We start from the raw sequence: 7,884 nt of genomic DNA on the forward strand, positions 1-7,884 counted from the left end.
AGTTCCGGCAAATATTGTTATAAGAGAAGCCCATTTTTACCTCATGCTTTCCAATAGTTTAGTGCCGCATAATTGCAAGTTTTATTAGTATTTCTGGATCTAATTAAAAGGCAATTGGCACTATTTCTGTAAAATTTGGGCCATATCTGCTTTGTTATCTTGCACCTTGTAACTAAGCTCCATCGGCTCTGAGCTATTAGTATAAAATACACACAAATCTTTCTTTTTATCATTCCCAGCGGTTGTGATACTGACATCTCTTCGGATTCCTTTAAAAACTTTGCTAACTCGTCTGCCTTTCGTTGCCAAAACTATTGACCGGGAACCCAAATTATGGAGAATAGGTGATAACTTGTCTGTGAGCTTATAACCTTCTTGCAATTGTTGACTATGCTCTTATTAATCTGGACCGACAACGCCGTCCGGTTATCCGCGAATATGGTTGTTTTCTGTATCCTCCCGAAGTTATTCAATAGAACTCCAAAAGCCTTCTTTTTACCTATTACTTCCGCTTGGAAGATGCTGTCTGATTGGAGCGTGGATAGAAAGAGAGATTATTGGCGCCCCATTTTTTACGGATACTTTCTAATGTTTCATATTATAGAACCATGTCTGAAGCTAACTTGATTAGTTGATAGTTGAAGACTCACTAGAATGTCTGGCCAACTAAACATCATTCAAGAACTCGGCGGATTTGGTTCTTGAAAATTTTCATCGCAGCTAGGGAGGATTGGAAGTTGTCCCGTAAACCGGCTGATTCGCAGAGATTGACTTTACCAGGACCAGCCAGAACAGGCATTATCCTGCAATTAGAATCCGGAAAAGAGGAATTCAGAAACCATATAATGACTATTGTAGAAGCTGTCAGGAGGTAGAAGAAGAAGATACTACAAGACATCATTATGCAAATAACTTCTTTTTTATAACAACAAAGCTTTATATAGTAACAGAAACGCAACTATCGGGGGAGTGTCTCTTAATATTGCAACGATAAAAAATTTTGGACTGCTGCACCTCAACAGAAGCAGGCAGAAGGTTCACTGAGGTTATATTAGGGAGAGAGGATTTTATTCTTGATGGTTATTTTTAGGTTATATCGGGTGATTTTTTAAGAGCTTGATAACTTTTTAAAAAAAAAAAACGCATAAAATTTGCAAAATCTCATCGGTTCTTTATTTGAAACGTTAGATTGGTTCATGACATTTACTTTTTGAAGATAATTTCATTTAAATGTTGACCGCGGCTGCGTCTTAGGTGGTCCATTCGGAAAGTCCAATTTTGGGCAACTTTTTCGAGCATTTCGGCCGGAATAGCCCGAATTTCTTCGGAAATGTTGTCTTCCAAAGCTGGAATAGTTGCTGGCTTATTTCTGTAGACTTTAGACTTGACGTAGCCCCACAAAAAATAGTCTAAAGGCGTTAAATCGCATGATCTTGGTGGCCAACTTACGGGTCCATTTCTTGAGATGAATTGTTCTCCGAAGTTTTCGGTCAAAATGGCCATAGAATCGCGAGCTGTGTGGCATGTAGCGCCATCTTGTTGAAACCACATGTCAACCAAGTTCAGTTCTTCCATTTTTGGCAACAAAAAGTTTGTTAGCATCAAACGATAGCGATCGCCATTCACCGTAACGTTGCGTCCAACAGCATCTTTGCAAAAATACGTTCCAATGATTCCACCAGCGTACAAACCACACCAAACAGTGCATTTTTCGGGATGCATGGGCAGTTGGCCACCAAGATCATGCGATTTAACGCCTTTAGACTATTTTTTGTGGGGCTACGTCAAGTCTAAAGTCTACAGAAATAAGCCAGCAACTATTCCAGCTTTGGAAGACAACATTTCCGAAGAAATTCGGGCTATTCCGGCCGAAATGCTCGAAAAAGTTGCCCAAAATTGGACTTTCCGAATGGACCACCTAAGACGCAGCCGCGGTCAACATTTAAATGAAATTATCTTCAAAAAGTAAATGTCATGAACCAATCTAACGTTTCAAATAAAGAACCGATGAGATTTTGCAAATTTTATGCGTTTTTTTTTAAAAAAAAGTTATCAAGCTCTTAAAAAATCACCCGATATTAGGCCTGGGTCCGTCGCCAGACACCCTTTTTATCCAACTACCTTCACCATCCCCAGCATGATTTGTATTTTGTCAATTCCGTTTCACGAATGTCAGTAAAGTGTAGGTAGGATCAAATCGGTAGGAGCTCGCACCAAAAACAGAATTCCTTTGGTCTGTACGCTACCCAAACGACTTTGAAGTGATTACGTGGTATGCCCAGTGGTGGTTTTGTTCCAAAATTTGCCATGTTCCGCTAACATAACGTACATCAAGCAACCTTTGACAGAGCTGAATGGCTCTATGCAAATGAAGTTCCATGACTGCAAAATTAAGACAAACTCTGGAGTGAATCTGTTGATGCAATCAATCTTCTTTACTGGCGCTTTGGTATAAATAGGAAAAGGTTGTTAACAACATGATCTCAAGTATTATTTTAGTTTCAATGTATCTTCTGTGTGGTGAGTGCCAGAACAGAATTATACTTCTGCGTCAGTTTCACACCTTAACTCATAAGTAAACGCTTAGATTTCTTCGCTGGTAACACCGATAATAGTATGAGCAGCCTCTGGAAGAGCAACAGGCGGGTGGAAAATTTCAAATCGATATTTCAAAAGCTGAGGGACTAGTTCGCGTATTTGAAGTCAGACAGACGGAGACACGTAATTGTAAATCAACTCAGCTCGTCACGCTTATTATTTATATATATGTATACTTTATAGCGCCTCCCAAGTTTCCTTTTGGTCGTTGCAAATTTTGTGGCAAACGACCTGTCTGTTCAAGCTAAAAAATTTGATATGGCTGCCGCAAAAAAGTTCATCTCAAAAACCTCACTCTTTTCGCTAAATCTGATATTGATTTATTTTATCGTTCCGTTGCAAATTTGAGCTTAATATCCACATAATCTATCTTATTCCCTAAAACACAACCACAAGGTCATTTATAAAGATAAAACTTGCAGTCGCCATGGACTGCTTAACCAATGCCACCATTCCAGCAACATGCCCCAAGAGCTGAGAGTTTAAATACCGAAAGTCAGAAAGAAATTAAAATAGCACCCAAACATTGTAATAAATTGATTTTAAATGAAGATTGATATTGTGGCACATAGTAGGAAAAAGTATAATTAAATTAACAAAGTTGAAAACAAGCACCTAGAGAACGGAACAGACAAGTAGGCCGTGCCGGCGCCGGAGGGCAGCAATAACAGACAATGAGCGGACTGTGAATGGACGAGCTTGAGTGGCGGCCAGTGAAGCCTAAAGTCGATAAGAAATACACACAAATACACAAGGCAACAACAACAAGCACCCATTGGCAGCACAACCACATCTGAAGACACAATATGTCTGCGCCTCGTGCAATGGGATGGAAGATCGAAAGGCAAATTGTTGAAAAAATTGTTGACCAACTTTATTTCCAATTTAATCAAACTCAAATAAAACCAATTAAATTGTCTGGATGAACTTGAATGGAGATCTTCATTCTTTTGTGTTTCTTGTTATTGGTATTTTTCATGTGCTTTCTCATGCACGGACTTAAGTTGTTGTGTGTGGCACATAAAAGCTTTGTGCATGTGCAAGCGGAAACGCCTAGATGTCGCCACAAATTTCACAAATTTTCTGAACTAATTTCCTGGAATTTTAATTTCTACTAAAAATAATGCTTGGGATTATCTGTCGTAGGCATGGCATCAGCGTATTTTCTATGAAATACTTTGTACCACCAAATATAAGGACGTATGTAGACTCAGTACTAAAGATGCTGATGTAGAATAGACCGGGGTAGGCGTGGGTACCAGCGTAGTGGAAATGAGTTTCTGGAGAATGTCATTCAAAATTAGTGGGGGTGTAAATTTAAAAAATGTATGAGGCTTATACAAAGTTTAAATAATTTAGTCAAAGTGCTGCAACAGATGAAAAAGTTGGGGGAAAAACCGAAAGCCTGAATAATTCTGCCGCTGAGTGTTCAGTCAGTATGACGTGTTCAGTTCTCTTTACAGATATTTGAAGAGGGTTTCTGACCCCAAATTGTGGTCTTTTAACGAGATATCCGAGCGAATGCTGTGTAACAATCCAACTCTGACAAAGTAAATGATTACAGTTTCATTCTTAGGAATCTGCCAACGTACAGTAGGGTGAGCCAAAAAAAAAAAAAAAACAATTCCGAATCAAAATTAACCTCTTAATGGGGAAAAAGGAAATACTGTCATTATTATACCCTGAACAGGGTATATTAAGTTTGTCACGAAGTTTGTAACACCCAGAAGGAAGCGTCGGAGACCCTATAAAGTATATATTTAAATGATCAGTATGTTGCGCTGAGTCGATTTAGCCATGTCGGTCTGTCTATCTGTCTGTCCGTCTGTCTGTCTGTCTGTCTGTCTGTCTGTCTGTATATATACGAACTAGTCCCTCAGTTTTTAAGATATCGTTTTGAAATTTTGCAAACGTTATTTTCTCTTCAAGAAGCTACTCATTTGTCGGAACTGCCGATATCAGACCACTATAACATATAGCTGCCATACAAACTGAACGATCGGAATCAAGGGCTTGTATGGAAAACTTTCACATTTAACGATATATCTTCACGGAATTATCAGATCGGTTCACTATAGCATATACTTGATTTCATACAACCCCGACCACTGTGCGACAGTGTGAAAATTGATGAAATTAGTGATATCTTCGCTATCTCTCCATATAACAGTACTGTTAGAAACGACTTAAAGCGTGATAAATCAATAAGTAAAAACGCTAGAAACTTTACGTTTCACATCCAAAATGGTATGAGGAGGCTTTATGTGAGCCGATACGAAAATTGGACAACGGGCGTGACACCGCGCACGTTTTAGTGAAATCACATACTCGGAAAGCGACCGACCGATTTCGACTACATTTAGTACGCGACATTCTTGTCATAATCCTATGTCACAATGGGAAAATGGGCGAAATCGGACTAAAACCACGCCTACTTCCCATATAGCTCAATTACAAATTCCACTTGATTCTTTCAGTTTGCAGTACATAAATTGAGAATCAATTAATATAAAACGGATAATTCCTTTAAAATATTTAACGAAAACACGACAAAATTCAACCAAAACTTTTAAAGTCCCCAGGTCCCGAATATGTGGACCCGAGTACCTATAGTTTGCTTATTACCGAAAATATCGGTTAATTTGTCACATTAATAATTGAAATTCAGAGAGAATCCTTCAGTGATAGTAGTTAGTCTAGGTGCTACAAATAAATTGAATGGGGTCAATACTTTCTGTAGCCCCGTATACCTAATATAAATATATTCCGTGTGTCTTTATACCGCATATATCGATCAACATGTGAGCTATCATAATAAAACTGAAAGAGGAGAGAGCGTGTTTTACTTATAACAGTGCACCTTTGTGAAATAACTGAATAAAATCGGGTGAAAACTCGCCTAGACCCCCTATAACTAACAAGTTTATGTACCTGTAGGTATTTCCCTGGCTTTAACTCAAGTTGCAAGAGTAACAAATGTTACGCTTAAAGAAGGTCGAAGGTCGACTACTATCAGAAGAAGGTCGCTGGATATGCGAAACTGATATCGAATCCAGAAGCTATGGTAATGTAAATATTTGTATGTAGGTCCACTTTCAACACGGTATATTAAGCTTTTTATGAAGTTTGTAACACCTAGAAGGAAATCTAAAAGATCGTATAAATTCTTCTTCTTAATTGGCGTAGACACCGCTTACGCGATTATAGCAACAGCGCGCCAGTCGTTTCTTCTTTTCGCTACGTGGCGCCAATTGGATATTCCAAGCGAAGCCAGGTCCTTCTCCATTTGGTCCTTCTAACGGAGTGGAGCTCTTCCTCTTCCTCTGCTTCTCCCGGCGGGTACTGCGTCGAATACTTTCGGAGCTGGAGTGTTTTCGTCCATCCGGACAACATGACCTAGCCAGCCGCTGTCTTTTAATTCGCTGAACTATGTCAATGTCGTCGTATATCTCGTACAGCTCATCGTTCCATCGAATTCGATATTCGCCGTGGCCAATACGCAAAGGACCATAAATCTTTCGCAGAACTTTTCTCTCGAAAACTCGTAACGTCGACTCATCGGTTGCTGTCATCGTCCAAGCCTCTGCACCATACAGCAGGACGGGAATTATGAGCGACTTATAGAGTTTGGCTTTTGTTCGTCGAGAGAGGACTTTAATTTTCAATTGCCTACTCAGTCCGAAGTAGCACCTATTGGCAAGAGCAATCCTGCGTTGGATTTCCAGGCTGACATTGTTGGTGGTGTCAATACTGGTTCCTAAATACCCGAAATTATCTACAACTTCAAAGTTATGATTGTTAACAGTGACGTGAGTGCCAAGTCGCGAGTGCGACGACTGTTTGTTTGATGACAGGAGATATTTCGTTTTGCCCTCGTCCACTGCCAGACCCATTTTCTGTGCTTCCTTGTCCAGCCTAGAGAAAGCAGAACTAACGGCGCGGGTGTTGAGGCCGATGATATCAATATCATCGGCATACGCCAGCAGATATACACCCTTATAAAATATTGTACCTGCTCGATTAAGTTCTGCAGCTCGAACTATTTTCTCCAGAAGCAGGTTGAAGAAGTCGCACGATATGGAGTCGCCTTGTCTAAAACCTCGTTTGGTATCGAACGGCTCGGATAGGTCCTTCCCGATCCTGACGGAGCTTTTCGTGTTGCTCAACGTCAGTTTACACAGCCGTATAAGTTTTGCGGGGATACCAAATTCAGACATCGCGGCATATAGGCAGCTCCTTTTCGTGCTGTCGAAAGCAGCTTTGAAATCGACGAAGAGGTGGTGTGTGTCGATTCTCCTTTCGCGGGTCTTTTCCAAGATTTGGCGCATGGTGAATATCCAGGTCTAAAGCCACACTGATAAGGTCCAACCAATTTTTTGAGGGTGGGCTTTAATCTTTCACACAATACGCTCGATAGAACCTTATATGCGATGTTGAGGAGGGTTATCCCACGGTAGTTGGCGCAGATTGTGCGCTCTTCTTTTTTATGATTCAAGTTATCGATTTGGTATTTGGCATACCTTTTTTTCCTTGCTCCTTTACCGCGCCCATATTGGACTTATAGCATCTTTGGCATATAAACTGATTGGTAAAAAACAAGTTCTTGTAAGAAAACTTTTTTAATTACTGACAAAATATCTTCACGAGATTTGGCACAAATATTGTACAAGACAAATTATATAATTTTCCGAATAAATTATTCAGATTGGGCCATTATAGCTTATAGTTGCCAAACAAACTAACTTATTTTTAAAGATTTTCATAAAAGGTTGTTTTCCTTACTAACAAACCTTTACTCGACTTGAAAATCGTGGTTGAGATCTTTTCTAGAAAGAACTACCAAAACGTTTGCCGTTCGATACAAGCCATTGGCCCGTTGCGTTTTCAGATATATTTATATGTATAGTGGCTAAAAGACATGCCCCTCGAAAGAGTATTATTGCTTTGATGCAGCCAAAGTTCACGTGGTTTATTTTTTTTGTATCTGGCATTTGTTTCTGTTTAACTCCCTTCTAAAAGATAGACCAAGACTTCTTACACACTGACCAATCGACCTTACAAACAAGTGACCAACAACGGGCGGACAAATGCAACTTGTACCAGCAGAATCCACTTGTGGGCAGACCGGATGACAAGTGCGGACTTGCATATATACACACACACTCACAGGAATATGTATGTATCTATACATATTTACATACATGACTAGGTATGTTTTAGAATGTGCGAGGGTGCAGTTGAAAGCGCTTAAGCAAGCAGAAAGTTGTAAACAAAGGCGACGCCAAC

This window comes from Bactrocera neohumeralis, chromosome 2 (assembly GCF_024586455.1).
Source record: "Bactrocera neohumeralis isolate Rockhampton chromosome 2, APGP_CSIRO_Bneo_wtdbg2-racon-allhic-juicebox.fasta_v2, whole genome shotgun sequence".
NCBI classification, from domain to species: domain Eukaryota; kingdom Metazoa; phylum Arthropoda; class Insecta; order Diptera; family Tephritidae; genus Bactrocera; species Bactrocera neohumeralis.